The sequence below is a fragment of the Rhipicephalus microplus genome, chromosome 5 (genome assembly GCF_043290135.1).
Source record: "Rhipicephalus microplus isolate Deutch F79 chromosome 5, USDA_Rmic, whole genome shotgun sequence".
NCBI lineage: Eukaryota > Metazoa > Arthropoda > Arachnida > Ixodida > Ixodidae > Rhipicephalus > Rhipicephalus microplus.
In genome coordinates, this window is record NC_134704.1 from 134,127,849 (window position 1) to 134,150,538 (window position 22,690).

Sequence of the window (22,690 nt, forward strand, 5' to 3'; positions counted from 1 at the left end):
GTTCTTTAACGTGCACCCAAATCTGAGTACACGGTCCAACAACATTTCCGCCTCCATCGGAAATGCAGCCGCCGCAGCTGGGAATCGAACCCGCGACCTTCGGGTCAGCAGCCGAGTACCTTAGCCACTGGACCACCGCGGCGGGGCAAGTGCTGTTCGAATGCGGAAGAAAATATGAAGATGTCGTCAAGGTAAAAAAGTATGTTTTCCACTTAGGGCTCCGCAATACAATGTCTATCATTCGTTCAAACGTTGCTGGTGCATTGCAGAGGCCGAAAGGCATGACGTTAAATTCGTAAAGTCTGTCGGGTGCGGCAAAGGCAGTTTTTTCTTTGTCATCCTCGTGCATTGGAATTTGCCTATAACCGGAGCGCAGGTCAAGGCTCAAAAAACATTCCGCTCCTTGTAAGGAATGTAAGGCATCATCAGCGAGACAAGGGATATACGTCTTTTCTGGATACTTTGTTTAATGCGCGGTAGTCTACGCAGAATCGCACCGAACCGTCTTTTTTCGTACGAGAACGACAGGTGACGACCAAGGGCTTGAGGAGGGGCGGATTATGTTTTGCCTGAGCATATCAGCAACGTGCTCGTCGATGATCTCGCGTTCGTTGGAAGAAACAGGGTATTGTCGACGACGGACAATAGAAGTTCCGTTGGTGCGTATGCGATGAGCCACCGCAGAAGTCTGACTTAGAGAGTGGAATGTACGTCGAAAAAAAATTTATGCTTAGACAACAACGCCAGTAGTTCGTCTGCCTGCTGGAGAGTAAGATCCGTGCTGATGGCATTGACGAGAGCCGTAGTAGGTGGAGCATCTGTTGGTATTGAACGTGATTGCACCCGACTGGTATCTGAAGTCACTACAGAGATAGCTTGTGTGTCCACGGTGGAAACTACAACAGTGCCCTTGGTCAGCAGAATCGGCTCATTGGTGATATTCAGTACTGCGAGAAATGCAGTGGCATTGGAGAAGCGGACAAGACTCGATGAAAGCGCAATCCCTCTGGATAGACAACGGGCTGATGGACTGACTAGGACATCACCGTGGTCAATGGAGTCAGACATAACCGTGATAACGTGCTCGTAGTTAGTTGGCACAAGGAAGTCGTTGGCTGTTCGTAGCCGGTCACATGATGATTTCGGGGACATACCATCCGTTTCTCACATATGTATGAGTCGTTGTCGAGAACAGATAGAAGCAGCACCATAAGAAAAAAAGTCCCATCCTAAAATAAACATAAAAGCACAAGAAGCCGCAACGGCAAACTGATTATGATGCCGGATCCCATCAATAAAAGCTCTTACAGTGCACTGTGCTGATGGCCGTATCTGCGAGTAATTTGCGCTACGTAAGAAGGTGCAAGTATAAGGTGTGGTAACCTTACGTAGACGAGAACACAAATCCGTATGAATACCGAAATAGCAGCCCCCGTGTCCACCAATGCCTGAACTGGTACCCCTTGAGCATACACTACTAACAAGTTAGCTGGGCCCTCTGGAGGTCTTGGTGTTTGTTCGAGTGATGCAGCTTTCCCTCCAAAAACTGCACCAGTTAGTTTTCAGAGTGATATTCAGAAGTAGGTGCAACCGGTCTCAGAGGAGATGTTGAGCGTCGCAGAGGTGAAGGGGACCGGCAGCGTCCGGGATAGCAAGGACGAGGTGTGGCGAGTTGAGAAGTCGAAGAGAAGGAACGTGTCGTAGGGTGCCGCTGGTACTGGTTCGGGGAGGTCTCCTAATCCCTTTCGTAAACGTCGTAGCTACGGCGTTCATTCTGTTCGCGCTTGCGGCAAAATCGTGAAATATGGCCCCGAATGCCACAATAGCAACGTATTGGGCAAGGCGAGTGCCAGGGGGCGTAGTGTGCTGGAGCTATCACAGGCGCTGGTACTGGAGCTATCACAGGCGCTGGGACAGGCGAGCGTGATGTAAATGCTGCTACGTTCGACTGCGCAGGAACAGGAAGCGCGTGCTTAACCAAGGCCGGTGGCATGGCAGCGACTTGCGCATACGTGAAGGGTGGCGTTGGTGGCGCCGTAGTGGTCGATGGGAGAGCGCCAGCCATGGATGAGGGCTCCTCTTTGATGATGTCGCGCAGACCAGCTCATTGAGAGTGAGGCCGAGGGGCGGGTGCACATGACAACCCTTGCGCTTGAAGTTCCTCGCGAATCAGAGTGCGAATCAGCGCGCGCAAATCCGCATCCGAGAAATGCCAGCTGTCACTGGCGTCTGGGTGGTCTGGGTGCAATCGAATGGCTTGGAGTTTATGGCTTGGAGAATGGCCTGAGTGGCTTGGAGTCCTCACCACATGCTGACATGTGGTGAGCACGTCCTCAACGGTGGTAGGGTTTTTAACAGCTAGAGCATTAAACGCGACATGGCCTATTCCTTTGATGATGTGCCGAACACGATCAGCTTCTGTCATCGCCGAGTTCACGCGAGGGCAAAGGGCAAGCACGTCTTCAATGTACAAAGTGTACGTCTCCCCGGGTTGTTGGGCACGCCCATCGAGCTTTCCTTTCGACACTTCGGAATGGATGTTTGGTTTCCAAAAAAATCATATGGACTTGTTGATCAAAAGTAGGCCGATTCAGGCAGCTGCTCTCGTTGTTAAAAAGTTACATTTTAGCGACATCGGACAGATAGAAGGCTGCGTGATGAAGTTTTTGAGGCTCACTCCATTGGTTATCACTGGTCATGTTGTATTCTTTGAGCTATACCTCGACGTCCTCGCGTTGAGGTGCAGAGAAGATGGGTGCGTCGTGCCGCCGGGCGTTGACGATCCACGCAGGAATGGTTTCTTGCACAGGAATGCTGGATGTTCCGGGGAGCGGTTCCTGAGCCAAGACAGCGAACGGGGGAAGCAAGCGGCGACCCGAACGAAGCTCCAGGGGAACGTGACGTCGGAGAGGACTTGGGGATCGAAGCAGCCTCCACCACTCTGTAAGACAGTAGCAGCGTTGGAGTCTCGACGGTGTTTATTAGGCCGCATCGCCTGATCAACGCTTCGAACGAAGACGACGTTTTTTCGTGATGATGATTATATACCGATGAAGAAGAAGAAGGTCCAACGTTGTGATTATTGTGCTTACAGTTTTATTACTTTGCACATAACCGAAAAATTCTCTTCCTATATACGTAAGCTCGCCTACTTGACACTTGTTAGGCCTAAAATCGAATACGTTTCAGCTGTTCGGGACCCAGTTCAAGTTTTTCTCATCCAGAATACTGGCAAAGCCATGCTGTGCGTTTTATTTTTTTAGAATTTTCTCACGTCATTTGAACATAACTGCACTCGGAGATCGTGCCAAACTTGAACCATTATCTCATCGTCATCAAGCAGCTCACCTTTCACTTTTTCATAAACGGTACCATCATTCAACTCTTTTTGACGATTTGTTTCAGCCCCGGCAGTCATTATTTTTCCTCACCGTGATCATCAGTACAAAGCCAAAGGAGCCTTATGTCACGCTTATCGTTTGCTAAGTCTTTCATGTCATGCACTATCATTGAACAGAACAATTTACCGTCTAATGCAGCTACCAAATGAGCATAAGGAAGATTGAAGATATTCTACGCACTCAGCGTATTACCTAGATGTGGTGTCGTACGTGTTTTTTTTAAATAGCGTATTCGTTTTGTTAATCAATGTGTACCTGATTAATTAATTTGTGGGATTTAACGTCCCACAACCACCATATGATTATGAAAGACGCCATAGTGGAGGGCTCCAGAAATTTCGACCACCTGGGGTTCTTTAACGCGCAGCCAAATCTGAGCACACGGGCCTAAAACACTTCCGCCTCCTTCGGAAATGCAGCCGCCGCAGCCGGGATAGTCTCTGTGTACCTCCTTGTAGATTTCGTGTATTTTGATTTACCCTGTTTGAGAAGGCATTCTGCAACTTACTTCCTTTTATGCTCAAATTTCTGGCTTTTTTAGCACTTAAGCAGTAAATTTAGGAACTGTAGGAACTAGCCACAATTGTGGCTAGTTTCTACAGTTTCCAAATTCAATGTATGTTGTAGTTTGAATTTATTTCTTTTGCTGTTGTTGTTGTTTCCTTATTGAATATATACCAGCCAGCTGTGCTTCTTAATCGTCACTTTCTTTCTGTTATTTTCCCCGTTCATCGCTACATATCCCCCTAGGTAATACTCTCATCGAGGGCCTATAGGAATATTTTGAAATAAAAAAAAACTTTGAGCATCACGCTGGTGTCTCATTCATAACAACCTGTCGGAGAAGTGAAGTGCAGTTATTTGCAAGAGCACCAACGCGAATATCCTTCTTTTTCTATTCCACTAGCGTCATTATAACCGGAACCACAAGTACTCTCGACACAAAATATATTAGTCGAATGCTCAGGGCCAAAGTTTATAGTGAAAATGTATGCACTGCAGGCAGTATCGATACGTGTGCCAGTCATACTTACTGGACTGTTTCATTTGATATAAACAAATACAAAACCATGTGCTTTCAGGCGTAGTTTTTTATTGTTATATTTCATCAATATTGGATGCCAGTGGAATCACTGGCATCACTGACTACCGGGAAGGTACCGGGAATCACTGACTACCGGGAAGGTTTCTTGCGCTGGACGGCAATTACACAGGTGGCGCAAAAGTCGTCTCTCCAACTTAGAAGTTCAAAACAGAATGATGCACGTTGCGTATTGTATACCTATTTGTAAGATTGATATTTTATGAAGCGTTTTCCCTTATTCTTTTCTAGCACTCCTCAACACTGTTCTTGGTTAGCAGTTTCTGATTAGTTACTACTCCTTCAGGGTCTTACAGTCCTACGATCAATTGACACCACTTCGCCTTTGTGAATTAGAAACAAAAAGTGATAAAAATCTGCCCACTTCATGCTTGATATCTTTAACAGTTCATTTCCTGGCTTCATTGAGTCTCTCTCTTTATTTTGACATAGTACAAGAGCCAAGAGTAACGAAGCGTTAACTCTATAGTATCAGCAACATCGTTACAAAGAAAAAAAAACATATGAAGCGAAGGGCGAATTGTGGGCGTTTCTTCCACCGAATTCGGTGGCACTTCCTCTAGGCAGTGTTCAATCTTACCATTGTACTGTTGTCTACAGCACCACCCACACAGGCACAGCTTGTTCTGCAATTGCATGGTACGAGGACATTGGCCTCACGATGCATGGACATAAAAGGAAGAGGCGTGTCTTCCATTTGGACCCCGACGTTTCCAATAAAATTTTGCTGGAACGGCTTTCGGGCCAAGGAAGATAAAATTAGGAAAAGTTTGGGCACCGAACTGTGAAACAACGTACATAAAAAAGCTCTCATAAGTACCATTACTAAGATCAGAAATGCAAAGCGGTGTACATTTACACTGCGTTGAAACCTATCGCTTCTTTCTCTAATTACGTGGACATTGTTATGGTCAGTAACATGAACACTTGTGCGCATAGATGGTATATGATGAACAATAGTGTCATTACCAAGACAAGCGATGATTCAAGTTCTTCTAATGCCCTCTATCAAGCTATATTTGCACTATGCATTGTGAATCATGAGTTACAATAGGGAGCAATGCCTGTCAGACTAAGCACCAAAACCTTTCGTCAATTGTGTGTGAGTTGTAGCATGTGATCTGCCAATAAATTGCGGCAAAAAGCGTATTAAAATTACTGAAGTTGTATCAATGACCTGAGGAGTTATAACATCATAACATTGTAAAAAATAATGTGGCGCTAATCTTGCCATTGAGTGTCGCATATGCTCTTGCGATCCTCATTTTGAAAATTGCCGTATAACAGGGTAAATATTAAACTCCTAAAATATTCGAGGCAGCAGCGATTGAGGACTGTGGTTTGCTATACTATATGCCACTAGCACAGCCAGGAGGAAAGAGTGGGCTTGAAAACCTCCCAAAGTTTCCAATTTTACATTTGTATATAAATATGCATCACGCATTTGCAGAAAGCATGATAGAACCCCTCCAAAAATTTTTTTCGTTTGCTAGCTTTGTACTCCGCGATTTTTCCCAAAAACGTTTAATGGGGATCTTCATACATTAAGTTTAAATACCAGATACCTTTATCATTTCTTACCATTCAATAATAATATAAATTGTTTTATAAAATGGGTTGAAAGATTTGCCCCGTCAGTCAAGCACACTTGAGTATTTGAGTCTGAAGAGCGTAATGAGCGGAAACCGGCTCAATAATTTTTACGCGTACTTTAAATTCAAAACAAACATAAAAGGCACAGACAAGTTGTCCTTGGTTATAAACATGACGATGTAGCTTTCAGTCAATCATTTCATTAGTGGAAGGTTGGTGTCTTGAAAAAAAAGTATGTATGAATTCTGGAATCAACAGAGTTACCAAGAATATCCATAAAGAAGCAGAATAAAGATAAAAGCCGACAACTGGAAATACGTAGTGGGATAATCAGGGTGAACAGTGGAAGTGCCTCATACAGGCTGGCCGACGCTTCGATAGGAGAATCTATCTTTCTCAAAGGCGCCGTGTCAACCTTGGCTTGTTCGTTTTAAGGGGGTTAGTAGTAACGTCATCTCCTGGTGGTGGCGCGTGTCCCTGTGAATAATGGCCACATGGAAAGAAAAAAAACCTCCAAAAGAAACTTGACTCTGAATAAAGCGAGGACTGCATTGCTCTGCTTTATAGCTTTTTTTTTCCTTCTCAGACGATGATTATCAACAGACATACGCACCAACAGCAGGAGATGACGTTACTACTAACCCCTTGAAAAATAACACGCTAAGGATGACACGGAGCCTTTGAGAAAAATAGGTCCTCCTATCAAAACTTTGGCCAGCCTGTCTGAGGCACGTCCAGTGTTCATCCTGGTCATCCCACTACATAAATAAACAGAGTAGATGTGTTGGGGCAGTTTGAATGGGTGCTATCGTAACGCTGCAAAGCTTCAAAATATTCTATATATGATTCTTTCGAACAAAAGGGTCCAAAGAAATATGAATTTGGGATGCCTTCCCCATACGAAAACCTTGTCTCCCGTGAATAATTATAAAAATGAAGCTTCGTGAATCTTTTGTTGCCATAAGAAATGGAATTCATTGAAAGAAGATTGACTGTCATCCAGCAGAAATGCCAGCAGAGGGTGATGTTCTAAGCAGGAGATCATGACAGCAGATCGCTAGTTTTAAGGCAAGTAAAGAAAAAATCCTTGCTGATGGAAGTAGCATGACCTCTGAATAAATATTCATTGGCTGTGGCAGTAGATCGCCTTGAACATGGTCTGCCTCCTACACATTGAGCTCGAGTTGAAATATTTAGACCATGCACGACCATTATTTTTTATACTGTTCGTTCACAGCAAATAGAGGCCCCACCGCGGAGGTGTAGTGGCTAAGGTACTCGCCTGCTGACCTGCAGGTACCGGGATTGAATCCCGGCTGCGGCGCCTGCATTTCCAATGGAGGCGGAAATGCTGTAGGCCCGTGTGCTCAGATTTGGGTGCATGGTAGAGAGCCCCAATCGGGGCGAATTTCCGGGAGCCCTCCACTATGGCGTCTCTCATAATCATATGGTGGCTTTGGGACGTTACACCCCACATATCAATCAATCAATCAATCAAACCACATCATATAGAGCACGCAAATGAATTCATCTTGATGCGCATGCATTTGTCTAAAAAGGGCAGCATGGTTACAAAAGAGCATAGGAATGCTATTACTTGTAAGAACAAAGATGATTGAATCTAGTCCTCCAAAAAATAAGACAGGTGACGAGGTCCCCCACTTTCGTAGCAAAGCTAATTTTAAACATTGTGGAAGAGCACATGTGCACTACCCAGGTTTTTGTTCGAGGGCAGCTGAAGGGTCGCGCCTGGGCAGAGAAGAAAGTAAATCATTCAATCAGACAAAGGAAAGTCAGTTTTCTTGCTCAGCCATACCTCACACATTGCTGAATCGCGTGGTTGGATTAGTTTGCATAACGCATTCAGAACGTGATACAGTGTAGGAGATGAAAATCCGCAACATAGGCACCCAGGCAACAGCATCGACTCATAGCTATATGCGATTCATACTTTCGGAGCATGCAACAAAATAATTAGGCTATGAAAATTACAACTATAAAGGAAGCTTGTCAGATGCTGTAGTTTAAAGCATGTATACATAGCACGTGGAAACGTGTGAAGCCAAAAGAGTCAGGTCGTTTTTTATTGTACATTTTTTATCAAGTAGATAGCCTAATAGCCATTCGCAAAGCCTCTAGCATTGTCTTTGTTAGCTGGTCTCTATGGTGTTCTACCATCTCAAAGCGGTATAACTCGGCAAGACAGTTGCAGACTCGCTGCTGCGTAAAGTGGTGGTCAGGCGTTGCCAAATGTGGGCTAAGGATGCATGCCTAGATAGCGTATCAATAGGAAGATTGGTCCTACTTCATATGGACTTCCTAGACTGCACTTGTTTTTCCAACCTTCAGCATTGCAACCTGATTGAGTACCCTTTGGTCAAGTTGGTGCAAGGCATTTCGAGGATTAAAAAATTCTCAATGTCTTTCCTCAACATATAAAGCCGCTAAAAGAAGTAGATAGGAGTAGCGAGGCGTTAGCGCTGCAAGATGAGACGCTGTCCATAGAGATCATTATTCTGGCAAGCCAGTGTTCACAAGCGTCTTACCGGAAATATGTAGAGGATATTCCGCGACCATATTTGTCTCCAGTTCACGTTCGCTAAAGTTAGACCTCAAATACTACACTTCATTTATATTGTTTAGACATGTAGGGAGGTGTTGATACTGTAAGACCACAAACTATTTTTTTCGTCTGAAGTAGTTTATGCAGACACTAACAGGAACCAGCTCAACCATCTCATGCTTCGTGCATCATCATCGACCTCTTGTCCTGGTCGGATTATTGTGGTCTGCGCGAGCGCGCTATGCTGTTTATGGGACTGCAAAAACAACATTACTCTAGTTTTCATCGAAGATTTTTATGTGGGTTTTAATGTTCCAAAACACCGATATGACTATGGAAGACACCGTAGTGTAGGGCTCCGGGAATTTCGACCACCTAGGGTTCTTTACCGTGCACCCAAAGCTGAGCTCACGGGCGTACAGCCTTTTCGCCTCCATTGAAAATGCAGCCGCTACAGCCGGGATTCCATCCCGCGACCGGCGGGTCAGCAGCCGAGAACCCTAGCCGCTACACCACCGCGGTGAGGCAATATTCACTCGAAGGCTTGGGGTGCTGTTATAAATGAAGAAATGTAAATATTTATTGTAAGATTAACTTATCCAGAGAAAACAGATGACAACCAAGCACACAAAAGTGGTTCAAACTTCAACGCAAAGACCACGAGCAAAAATAAGTGCTACGTGCTATACCAAATACTCTATCGTAGTACAGGTAACAAACGTTTGTTATTGGTAGAGGAAAAGACATTCAATGTTTTTTCCAACATTTTTTTTTGTTGTAGGCGGAAAGGAGTACGATTGAAATACTTTTTCAGGGCATAAAAAATGTTCGCGTACATTTAACCTCATACGGTCACTCTGATATGATGATATGTATTCTCACTGAGAAAGTACTGCTGCTGGATCCAAAGATCCGCCCTTGACGCCATCGTATGACAACACTGGCCAGCGGTTAGTACACAAAGAAGAACGCGCGTTGCCTCACTTATGAGTGAGTGAAGTTTCAACAATGCCAAATTCAAATTCTCACTGAGTAGTGATGCGTGCGGTCATTCCGTTGGTTCCTCATTCAATATGTAGACCGAAACTTCTCAAAATGACCCTACCACAGACGTTCTTCGCCACTCTGTGTATGTCTAGTTTGTTTCTCGCTCCTTTTGTGTAGTCGTGAGTTCTACTAATAGTTTTTGACAGCATGAAGCAATCCATCCCCCTTGCTATGACGGCGAAAAGGAGCCCCCGAGACACTCTTGACAGAAATGGTTGAAGGAAATGTAGCTGTCATGCTGTGATTATCGCAAAACATGTTTATCTAAGACACTGAGGTTGTCATAGGGAATGACAACGATAGCTCTTTCGCAAGACGCGAATTATATATATATACATATATATATATATATATATATATATATATATATATATATATATATATATATATATATAGCTATATATATATATATATATATATATATATATATATATATATATATATATATATATATATATATATATATATATATATATACAAAGAAACAAAGGGCTTTCGGGTTCAGTTCAATATTCACGGAAAAGTTAAAACAGACGCGCGCGTGCGAAGCAGTTTTATTGACGTTTCGCTTGGGGACCGAGCTTCATCAGAATAAAGTCCATAGCAATATTGCCGTTAATATATACATGTCCTTATCAAGCGCAGAGAAGAAACGTTGACCACCAGTGATATATAAACGCCATCGATGAAATTGTGTCCGAACAGCTCGAGAAAATCGCTGATGTAAATGAAACACTGATGATGCTAAAAGCATACGCGTCTAGAAAAGTCAAATCGGAAAGCTAAAAGCCCTAAAATACAAAGGCACAAAACTTCACAGGTCACCGAACAATGTAAGTACACTTAATATCACTAAGTGGAGTACAGAGACAAACAACCTAATTTGCTAGCGTATTTACTTAAACCAGACCCGATGGTATCAAACTTGTGAATTAGGAAGGATTCCCGGGCTTCCCTGTCATAATTAGAGCGAAAGCCAGATTCAGGTAACGTAACCTAGTGGTTATTAAAGGAGTGACCGGGGAAATGCACATATTTTGATATGGGCAGGTGCGGCAACGTGTTAGCGTGAGACTTATGATTGTTAAATTGTATTCGGAAAGGGCCTTCTGTTTGTCCGATATACTGTTTGCCGCATAATGTACAATCAAGCATATAAGTTACACTTTTCGTGTCACTGTCAAAGTCAGCTTTAATTTCTAAACAAGATGTTGAAGATATACTGGCGACTTGTTCGGAATGCGACCTGTCTGGAATCGTCCGCAATATTCCTCAACACTCGCTGCGCCACTAAAGCGTTCACCTTCAGCTCTGTGCACAACGGGGGCCTCCACTAAAGCTCGGTGCCACGAGCTTCGCAGTACCTACGCTCAAGCCGTCGAGGCAGCGCCAGCCAGATGACAGACGTTCACTGCCGGAAATGCTACGTTTCTAAGTTCTAAAGGATTCTTAAAGCTAAGAAAGGTGGTTGAACACAAGGTTCGTTGTGATCTACACATTGACACCTTGAATAGCTACCCTGCATCATCGGTTGCTCCAAAGGGTCTCCGCATTCGTGTAAAACCTGCTTTGTCTGACATGGCAAAACTGCATTGATCCAGATGGAATGACATTTAAACAAATGCTTCTTTAGAGCTTACTCGCGTTGTATTAGATCATTATACTCATTCCAATGGGCGTCTTATAAGACAAGAAAATGCACAACTACCTAATTCACACCTGTCATCAGCGGAGTCGCCTAAACTTGATTCATTTGCATCTAAAAAGCGTCATGACATTTCCGCGAAAAAAATCAAAAAATCATCCCGCGATGGTATTTTTCGTCCTCCTTACAATAAAAAAAAAGTCAGGCACATCCGCAGCGGCAGTCTCTTTAGCTAATCATTCCGCAGTACGGTGCCCCGATTCTCCGAAGTCTCGTTCTCGTGGGGAGCCCATAAACCAACAACAAAGCAACATTGTCAACATTTCAGACACAGAGCTCACGACTGATGAACGTAGCGTCTTTAGTCGTGGCCTCAATTTTCGTCCAACAACAATTGAACACAGTGAATTTCACCTGCTAAAAGATTTGAACAATTTCGCCCGTAATTAACACTTGTGTGGGTATTATCATCACAAGCCACACAAAAGTAATATTTAAAACAAGCTGCCTTCCCACTAACAGTAGGTGTCGCCTTCCCAACGCGATAGATTCCTCGATATGTATATTAGAGCTGTTCAGCATGATATTATAGAAGTATATCGAAAACACGTACATTTTCGCCACAATCTTTCTTCTAGCGAACTTAAAGCCTTGAATTCGTTGTCATCCCGCACTGACACTATCGTAAAGACGGCAAATAAGGGTGGTGCTGTTGTAGTATTAATTAGGTCCGATTATACCACAGAGGCCCACAAGCAGCTATCAGATACCAGGTTTCACAAACGACTTGATCATGACCCCACAGAAGAGCATAAGTCACTGGTCAAACGCACTATTCTATAACTAATTACACAGAAAAAAATGACTGACAACACAATTCATTCAATCGTTCCACTAAGTCCGGAAGCTGGTCGCTTTTACCTGCTACCAAAAATACTTAAGGATGGCAATTCTGGCTGTCCTATAATTTTCGGTATAGGTACTGTTACGGAAAACTTATCCAGTTTTGTAGATTTCCTCATCAGCAATATCCCGGCTTACACGTAACTTACTGTCTCCCCGTAATGCGTTTGCCTTCTCTGGGTAACCAGTCAGTTCCCCCAATAACACATGGCTACTCTGCCTACGTGCTACGTGGCCGGGCCATGTCCATTTCTTCTTCTGGATTTCAACTATGATATCTTTATCCCCTACTTGTTCCCTAACTCACTCAAGTCCCTTCTTGCCTCTTAAGGTTATGCTTATCGTTTCGTTTCTATCTCCCGCTGCGTCATCCTCAATTTAAGCTGAACCTTCTTGTAAGCCTTCATGTTTCTGCTCCGTAGATATGTATCGGCAAGATGCACCTGTTATATATATTTCCGTTTCGCGTAGTAGAAGATTGCCATTCATGATTTGAAAATGCTTCCCGATTGTGATCCGCCTCATCCTTATTCTATTACTTATTTCGCTCTCATGGTTCGCTTCCACGATTACTACCTGTCTTAAGTAGACATATTCCTTTAGTACTTAAAGCCACTCTCCACATATCGCAAGGTGCTGTTTTCTCCCAGACTCTCGCACGTGACATTAGTTTTGTGCATATGAATTTTCAAACCTACTATTCCGCTTGCTTTATCCAGTTCAGAAGTCATGAGCTGTAATTCTCCCCTGTAACAATACTGACTGTTGGCCTAGTTGTTACTTGCTTATTGATATGTCTTTGCCAAAAATAACACACACACACAATGTAAAGGAACGCTCAACGACAAGCACAAGTGGGAGTGCCGCTTATGCTTTTCGTTGATTGTTCCTTTACTTTGCGTGTGTGTTATTTGCGGCCAAAGTCTGGAATTAAGAAATTCTCCCCTGAGTTCTTTATCCCAGCAATGTGATCAGCAATTCACACGTTACTAAGATACTCCTAATTAGCTCTTATCCCTAACTCTTCCAAATCTGGGGCCCTGAAAGCTTACTGTACACACGCGGCGAACAGCATGGCAAAAATCGTGACCCGCTGCCTTACACCCTTACTTGTCGAGATTCTGTCGCTTTTCTTATGGGGAACTATGGTGGCTGCGACACATCAAGCTGCACCAAAAGGGCACTGAATAGAATATGACGTGAGGTGAAAGCCGTTTGAACCAATGAGATTTGTGATTTTCTGTTTACTCGTTTCTGTGGTTACACCTTGTCTTTGACTATCGCACATAGTAAAAGCAACTAGTACGAGTATGCTATGTTGCTAAGTTTATTACTTACAGACATATATGTTTGCCACATTTTTCAAACTCATATACATCCCCAGTTTATGTCAGCAATACGGACAACTAATTTGCAGCCCCGCTTTTAAGCTAAGCAATAAAAGAAACTCTTGCTCTACGTGTCTGCTTCACTAACAAAAAAAAAAGAGTATTACGAAGTCCACTTATCTGGAAAAAGGAAATTTCCAAGACAGCTTAGATTTTTTTTCTAGTCAAGGGAAACCTTCCAAAACATTCACAATGAATGTACAAGGAATATCTAGCCACGCATATTAGTTTTTTTACTGACTTTCTTATTCTCAAGATTGCAGCAAAGACGTCAATACCCTGTTCGCTTGGAGCGTCAGAAGAAACACAGAAGGCATTTTTTCCTTGCTATTTAGTTTTACAGTTTCGCTCGGCAAATAAATAGTTCTTGTTGCCTCCCGTTAATTAAGGTGCGCCCGAACTTCAGGTAAACGAGCGCACTGAGCGGTCCGCATGATAAGAGACCCGTTGACTAACATGTATTTTTGTCACTAAGTCGATTCTTTTTAGTTCAGTGTTTGCAGCTCTGTTGTTCCTGCTTTATTTATTGGTTTCAATTCGGGACCTTTCCTGTCGAAGCCGTTTTTACATTTGTGCGGCTAATTACTATCTGTTGCGGATCCTAATTTTTCGGGAAGTATTGTTAGAGACACACGCACAGACTATGCAACCTGTTCCTTTGCAGTCAATCGATAAAGGGATTTGCTGCAAGGTTCTGCTCGGATGAACGCCTTGATCAGGTACCTCTGAACCACAACGCGCGTCTCTTCCTTCGCCTTCGTCGTCATGGTCAATAGCCAGTGTCCTCCGTTTCTTTTTACGGTTCAGATACATAAAAAATTAAGGAGGGTTTCAATATGACCTTTTTAGTGATTGATCTTTTGTGCCTATTGTTTGCGCAATAGTCCCCATCCACATGTAAACACGACGTCGGTGCAGATCGCCACGCTATCTCTGTTTCTTTTGACACCGTTTTGAGTGGTCTTAATCAGATGAATGAAAATTATTGAATGTCAGTGAAGTTTTTTTTTTCATAAGAACTATCTTGTTACTGCGCCGCATTAGAAAAGACGCACTTTTATGTTGAACGTTTGTGTATTTGTATTGACATTGAATCATTTACCCAACTTTTGTTTATTTGATTGTTTGACCATGAATAATAATGTCACAACTATTAAGCCAGTGACTTATTCACGAGTTATTGAAGCACAGTGGCACTCAAGACATAACTGTATGCTTTCAAATAAACAGAAAGATTTGCAAGTTCAGGGTCGTACAACTGTTATGCATTGTTCACTGATGTCTTGAACAGGGTGATTACTAAGAAGTTTGTGAAACAGAAACGACTTCCCACTTGATGTTCAAGGCCTCGTTTCAAACATTTTCTCCCTTTTGTATGGCAGCAAAACAAGTCCCACAGATCTCAGCTAATGCAAGAACCACTCCCTAATGAAGCCATATTTGACCTAAAAAGATCATTTTTGGCCGAGCAGTGCATCTTCTACTGATGATAATTTAATTACATATGCAGCTTCTTACTGCGATTGTTCTGATTTTGTCTTAATCGAATGGCCGAAAATGGTCCATTGTTTTGGAGTGCTTTATAACTGAATGAAATCTTAAAGATACCAGAAATTGCAGTGTAATCTATTAGATCAAGCAGAACCTGTCTGACTGGGTCGAAACAATGGGTAATATTTTATTGCCCATTGTAGTTTGTGCTACTGAAAACACTCAAGTAACTTTACTGCTCTGCATATTTGTTACAGTTTAGCAATTTTTTCTTGTCATTCTCAGCGAAGTTTGTTGTCGCAACTTTATCCTTTCATCTACAGCAACTTTCAAACAGATGGAACCTTCATCGCAAGTAGTTCAGTAAGTTTTGTAGCAAGTAATGCTACACTAACGTCACACTCATTTACCTCAAGACCATTCCTATTGAAAGCATTGTATTTAGGGCATAACTAACGAGAATATACATGTGTTCGCGCTATACCAATGAACCTTGCCGTAGGGAAATCGCTGCCGTGACATATTCAGCATGCTTGCGCCAGACAATTCACAAGGGAAACGAGCTTGGATTCCTGCACACGCTGCCTTAATTACGTCCATGCGCTTTGCTTCAGTGTAAGAACCAGGTCTATAACCTAAGATTTGCAATACTAGACTCGGACAGCAAGTGGTTTAATATGCAGGGTTGTTACCCACACGGCGTTGCTTGAAAGACTCCACGCAACAACTTCAAGCTTGCTAATGGGTGATGAACGATCCAAGATGGCGCAGGCTTTCTCCAGGAACAACTGAGAACTGCATGCTTAGACGGGCATCAAACACAGTTAATATGCTTATGCACGTCATAGGAAGGCGGGAAAATGCGCATTTGTTCTGCATTATTAAAATCAAGTAGAGGAGTCGAAAGAATCATGTTTGATGTATTGAGGTTGCCACGATTCGCATATATCTGAAGAGGAGGTATTGAATGGAATCAGCTTGATAAACTATCATAACGAAGGTTTTCTGGTTGCTGCTATTTCCATTTCAGGGAAGAAGAGCCTTCCTTTGTTCTGCAAGTAAATAAATGGCAGAGGAGATATATTGCACTGCAATAGGTTCCGGTAGTTGTGAGCTTATTGTGTTTACGTCTTCTATCAGAAATATTGATCTTACAGTTTTCGGAAAACAAAGATGCAGACACACTCGTGTTCTGCAAAGCAGAAGGAAATTTCCCCAGAACGAAAATGCGAAATAAACGTTGTTCGGTTGATATCTGCACTGAAAAACTACCAATATTTCTTTATCATTTATTCGAACGTTGAACGAAACCGACCATTCGTGGTGGAGAAGGGAATCCTCCGCAGTTCATACGGTGGCAGGCTCATGCGCAAGGCTGTCCATGTAGTTGAGAGAGCTGGATTACTCCACCGCCGCCTCTGAGCTGGCTAGAAGAATAAGCGTTGATTACATATAACGAAAGAAGGCTGCCTAAAGTGATGTTTCGCTGCGAGGGTGGTCGTTTCATTAAAAAAGTACAGGGTTGTTTATAGGGGCATTTCTAGTACCAATGCCATAATTTCCTACTGTCTGGTCTCCAGCCTGCTTCAGCTGCAACGGGCATTGCTGCAACGGGCATTGAAGTCTCCCTTTGGTATAGTATACTGTGTTTTTACCTTACTTATTGCCGATTCCACGTCTTCATAGTACACTCTAAGTCAAATCCTGGCTAGACTACACGCCCACAGGTAGGAAATAAAGACAAATGGTCGCTGCTTCTAGGCAGCTCCGTAACCGTGTTGCAGGAAAACCGGCCTGATTTGAAGTGGCCTTCGGAATAGCCCGGACAAAGATTAGCCGGGATTTTAGGTCCAATTTTTACTGGCAAGATACGGCCTGCGGTTAGGTGTGACATCCCGTAGGTGGCCCGGCCTTGATGCGATGGCAAAAAAAGTGATATTTTACGCTTTTCAGAGCGGTTTCTCGCCGAGAATGTGGCGGATATTACGACTACAGGTAATTTGAAAACCATAAGTATAACAATTACCTATATTTGCGAGATTAAGATGCAAAGCACAGCCATTGAATCAAACTCGGGACCGCATGCACGTGAAGATGTCTTACTCATTGCGTCACAGCGCCACCGCATAACGGTGAGTCATTTTGCGGCAATATATAATTACCAAGTGAATTTTTGCAAACCGTCTTCGGAACTTCAAACTGTTTTTATGCCATCTGCATTCATTTGATCAGCGAATAGCTTGTAGGCCTTCAAGAATGGTGCGCCGTTCCGCAAGAACAATTAACATGTGTTTCTGCGTCGTTTTAAAGCTTCCCCGTGAAATGCGGATGTTACGCTCACCGAAATTCGCAGGCGAGGCTGTATTCGGCTGTCGAAACCAGCGTAAGTTTCTCGCGCGTGCGTGTGCTGTGAGAAGTTTGGCTGATTTGTGTCGGGAGGTACCCGAGTGTCAGTGACAGCAGCCCATTCTCAGCTGTTTGAAGGCAATGCGATTTCGCACGTAAACATTGCATGGAAATTTTAGTGTGCCTACTCTCACATTTCCATTTCGTACACGTGAGCTGCCGCGAGCCGCAAGATGGGGCAGCAACGCCTTTATAGCATTTCGGCGATTACTCATTTCCGCAAATAGAATTTATGCGCAGTATTTCGCAATATAGTGTGGTTCTTACTCATTTTCAATATTTAACTAATCTTATTTATGGAGAGTGGCTACTCTTACATTTATTCAGCATCACATTGCTGTTCAAGTGAATGCCAAAACGCGCACCAATGTCAAGTATGACGTACACAAATTAGCAACGGACAGGTCGGTCTACCTCCAAATAAATAACGACTCTGCACATTTCTTTCGCGAACGTCGGCGTGCAGTTGGGGTCAAGAAATGGTGCAGAACTAACTTCAAAATATTTATTCTTACTGCTAGCAGTTGCTCTTTAGAAAATGGGGATCCTTATAGCTGGTAAATTATCTCCACAGCAGTACACTGGTTGTCTTGGTCGTGGTTCACTGTTACAAATTCATGCTGGAATATGATAACTGTACCTAATATTCAAAAGAGTGAGCAAATGTCGGTGACATACGCTCTCCTGCTGACTTCAATTGATTGATTGATATGTGGGGTTTAACGTCCAAAAACCACCATATGATTATTAGAGATGCCGCAGTGGAGGGCTCCGGAAATTTCGACCACCTGGGATTCTTCCACGAGCACCCAAATCTGAGCACACGGGTCTACACCATTTCCGCCTTCATCGGAAATGCAGCCAACACAGCCGGGATTCAAGCCCGCGACCTGCAGGTCAGCAGCTGAGTACCTTAGTCACTAGACCACCGCACCAGGGCTTTGCTGCTGACTTCTGCACCTGATTTCTGACTTCTGTACTTGTTCATCATCAAATTACGCAAACACAAACAAAGATCGACCAATAGATTTTCAATTTTGATCTTTTTCTGTCTCGCGGCCTTCAGTTTATTTCTTTTTTGCCATGCTTTCTTAAAATCATCAGTTCAACTTGTTTGGTAGAACATGAGCATCCACATACATAGGCCAGTGTTTCAGAAAGCTGTCACGCATGCACTAGTACTCTTTCATTTAGTGCATAACACAGTGTCATACCTTGACATCTGATGAACGGAAAGTTGTTTGTACTCTTTTATTGAAGTCAACAAAGTAACAATGGGACTGCACATCCAAGTGTATGCCCAAATGCAGAGAGGTGTATGATATCTTGAATAAAGTGTGCCATATAGCACTGCAAAATGTTTCCGTCTCAGACCATCTTTTAGAAAAACGATTATCACAAGACAGCGGGACGAAATGGCGATGCGCAAATGCCACGGCATGCAGGCGACGGCGAACGTCACGCCGGCACCCGGGCGCCCAGCTGGCGAAAGCAGGGAGGGGGGGGGGGGGTCATTTCTTTTTCTTTTTTTTTCCGCGCTCACACTTGTGGCTGAACGGTGCTGCGTAAGTTGATGCCGGCTCCTGGCGCCAGGCTGGCACGACGGGGACAGTGGCTCTCCCCCCCTTTTTTCCCCTCTTATGCCTGCTCTTACCGTCTGTATGCGTGACTTCCGCGCCCCGTGGATGTCGCGGGTATTTTTTATTGCTAGGTTTCCTATAGACAGGATTTTAGTCAGTACACAGAAGCGCGCAGCCTATGTGCCTTTCGTTATACGGCATCTGACTTAGAGTGTAGCTTTCAACAGATGCGTCATCACTGCTGTATGTGGGCGCGTAAGCTGGTACCACCTTCATCTTGTATCTCTTATTGAGTTTAATTACAATACCTACCACCCTTTCCATAATGCTATAGTACTCGTCTACGTTGACTGCTATATTACTGTGGATAAGGAATTCAACTTCCAGTTCTCTTCTCTCAGCCAAGCCACGATAGCACAGGACGTGCCCATTCTGTAGCACTGTATAGGCCTCATTTTTCCTCCTAACCTGACTGAGCCCTATTACACCCCATTTAGCACCATCCAGTTCCACAAATAAAAAACCAATACTTGCCTCACTAGATAAGCTTCTAGCGATAAACGTTGCCAAGTTCAGGTTCTAATGCCTACTTAGGAAAGGTAATAACCGCGAAGCCGAGCCATGAGATGTTGTCGGTGGCTTCTTCATATCAGCTAAAGTACTTGGCAGGGTAGCTCGTAATTGGCAAGATGGCGTGGTCGCATACGTTTCCCATGTGAAAGTATTGCTGGCGTTGTTTTTGAGCAGGTCCGACGTGCCGGGCTGTGCATCACGCGACGTACGTGGCAATAGACGACGCCGGCAATGGAGATATTTCTGTTCTAAATTCGCTTCCATATAATTAGAGCCGAAAAAAACCCCAAATAAAACAACGCAGCTCCATAAAATTGAGTGCATTTCGTCGCTGATTCTTCAATGACTCAGAATAAACTTCAATTTTTAGATTCGAAGCATCTTATCGTGGCGATAAATCTGGTGTGCGGCGTGACCGCCCTTACAGCACGTGTGCAACAGCTGGTACAAGCACTGTGAGTACACGCTCATGAGCTGGCGTGGCCCGGCCTGTGTTGCATCTGCGGACTGGCCTGTGTAAGAGGCCACTGCCCTTTACGCACTCAGCAATGCCGTGATGGCATCGGGGAACCTGATTCCACAGACGCGCTATAATTCCTTATGCTCCCGCGTGGCGTGGCATGCTTTCAAGACGCGTAACAGCAACACAAACTATACAGTGAATTAATTCATGGTGTGCTCCAGTTGCAAGGACGTGTTACCATCACACAGGGTGGCAGTGATTAACCGAACTTCAACGTGCACATGACCCATGCAATGCTTCGCATACTACTTCTAGTTACTCTTAGTGGTATAAATGGTGAAAGTTTTGGCTATAACCTTTTGAAGTGGTCACAGTTTATACGCATTAGAGTATGGGCAATAAAATTCACAAAATGATCGATGCTTTTGTAAGATAAGAAGCCCTTGTACACATCAAAATGCACTATACCAGTGACAGGTGGTCACTAGGGTTATAGATAAGGATTATCGAGAAGGGAAAACAGTGAACGTTCGAGCACCTGCGGAAAAGAGGCTATGACGTTGAAATCAGCACGCTTCAGTGTGCAGTCACCGCGCATACAATTTTTACTTTCTGGGAGTTCACAAGCTTTTGCACTGCATACACATGTGCCTTCGCGGAAAGCAGAGGCGGTGCCAACAGCAATATAAAGAAAACCTCGTAAATTTGTCGTTGTATTTGCAATCACAGATAAAAATATTTACAAATCCGGTGAAATGTAAACAAAGAAGGTGACGCGCGTTGCACAATTCTTCTAAACGTGGTGACTTTTGATCGCCTATTGTGACGCCCTGCCAATTTAAAGAGGCCATCGCTTTTAACATAAAATGCTCGCATTGTGACGAGTAGAGTTCGACACTGCGCACGATGCACTTACAAACTTCATTCCAACACGTAACACCGTGGATAGTGAACATCCTCCCCCATCTTTTCGTGCGGTCTGCAAACCTCACATTGCTCTTACTCTAGGGCTCAATTACCAATCTAGGCCACAGCCAAATGCTTATGGCAATCTTTCCCAGGCAGATGCATTCAATAGGTACTCAAGTATGTAAATGAGCGCCGAGAAAGCAAGCACCCGGGCTTCTAGTGAAGTTGCACAGAAGAAAGTTGGAAACGTGTGCTGTGGATGTTCGTCGTTGTACAAAGATAATTTGCTTGTAGTTCTTTGAAGTTAATCTTACGTGTAAAGCACTAAGTGCGATCAATTGATAGGTTGGGTTTAACAGTCTAAAACCACCATATGATTGTGAGAGACGCTGTTGTGGAGGCCTTCGGAAATTTCAGCTACCTGGGGTTCTTTAATGCACCCGAACCCGAGCACACGGGCCTACAGCATTTTCGCCTCCGTCGAGAATGTAGCCGCAGCCGGGATTCGAGCTGCGACCTGCGGGTCAACAGCCGAGTACCTTAGCCACGAGACCACCACGGTGGGGCACTAAGTTCGACGTCACACTAAATATGAAAGTGAAGCGTTACTAGAAGTATTTGTCTTGTACGTGTGTCACACGGGTCCCGTTAATTCGGGAGGCAATAGCCGGGCTAATTCCAAGGGCCGAAGTATCGGCCCCCCAAACTGCACCACGAAAGCGTGGACAATTTAGAATTGGTCCTTATTGGCGCGCCAGCAGACGCCGGCTGTGGCCCAAAGAACAAGTCAGAGCCGAGAGTTGATAAACAAACAGAATTATATTCTCAATAATGGCAGATCGAAAACAATACACGAGTATGCACACTCCACAATAGTTGAGTACAATATGTCACCAAACAAACAACCTACTACACAGTACAATCAGCCTCCCTCAAAACAATGGACACAGACAACAATACACTCTACAATGCAGTCGCATGCATTTAACCACCAAGACACTTAAAGACTAAAGAGATAGAAAACCTATTCAGTCCAAAGTCCTTGGAACAAAAGTCTGAATGATACTCTTCCGAGAATCACTCACTCAAAGTCCAGCGTTGTTGTCGTTCCGCAGCCCTCGAAGTTTCTCTTCCAGGAAACCTCGCCGAAGTTTCTCTTCCAGGAAACCTCCCGTCTTCAATAGGCCACTCTCCAAGCTTCAAACTTCTTTGCCCGAACACGTCGGCTTCACACACGCAGCTGTTGCCTCGCGTCTTCGCTCGATAGCGGTAAACACACGCTCTTGCCTGTAGCTCGAGCCTTCACCCCTCAGGTGGAAATCCTCTTCATCTCCTGCTTTGTCGCTACGGACAAAACCTTCGCCGACTACACGGCGGGATCCCTTCGCGCTCTGGCGCTAACTTCCGTCTTCTCCTGCTTTTTCTCGTCTCGGCTGCTCAGTTAAATACCTTCCGCACGACATTCCAGAAGGTTCTCGTCATTTCGTCGGCGCGATACGCAGCGAAGGCTGGAAAGAGGGTGAGACGGTTGGAATGCCCTCCGCGATGGATGACTCAACCCGGCGTGACCACGCCTATTTCCTTCTGGAACTTTCCAGCGCTTGCTCGGCCGCCGCTGTGGGGTGA

General features: G+C 44.1%; 1 long non-coding RNA gene across 1 annotated transcript; it reads right to left on the reverse strand.

The window, feature by feature from the left end:
- Positions 1–2,685: 2,685 nt before the first annotated feature.
- LOC142817383 (uncharacterized) lies at positions 2,686–22,465 on the reverse strand. Its single transcript, XR_012895201.1, has 3 exons — positions 22,150–22,465; positions 16,449–16,560; positions 2,686–2,941 (listed from the first exon to the last, which is right to left on the reverse strand). It is a non-coding gene; the product is annotated as an uncharacterized LOC142817383 (long non-coding RNA).
- Between the last annotated feature and the right edge of the window lie 225 nt (positions 22,466–22,690).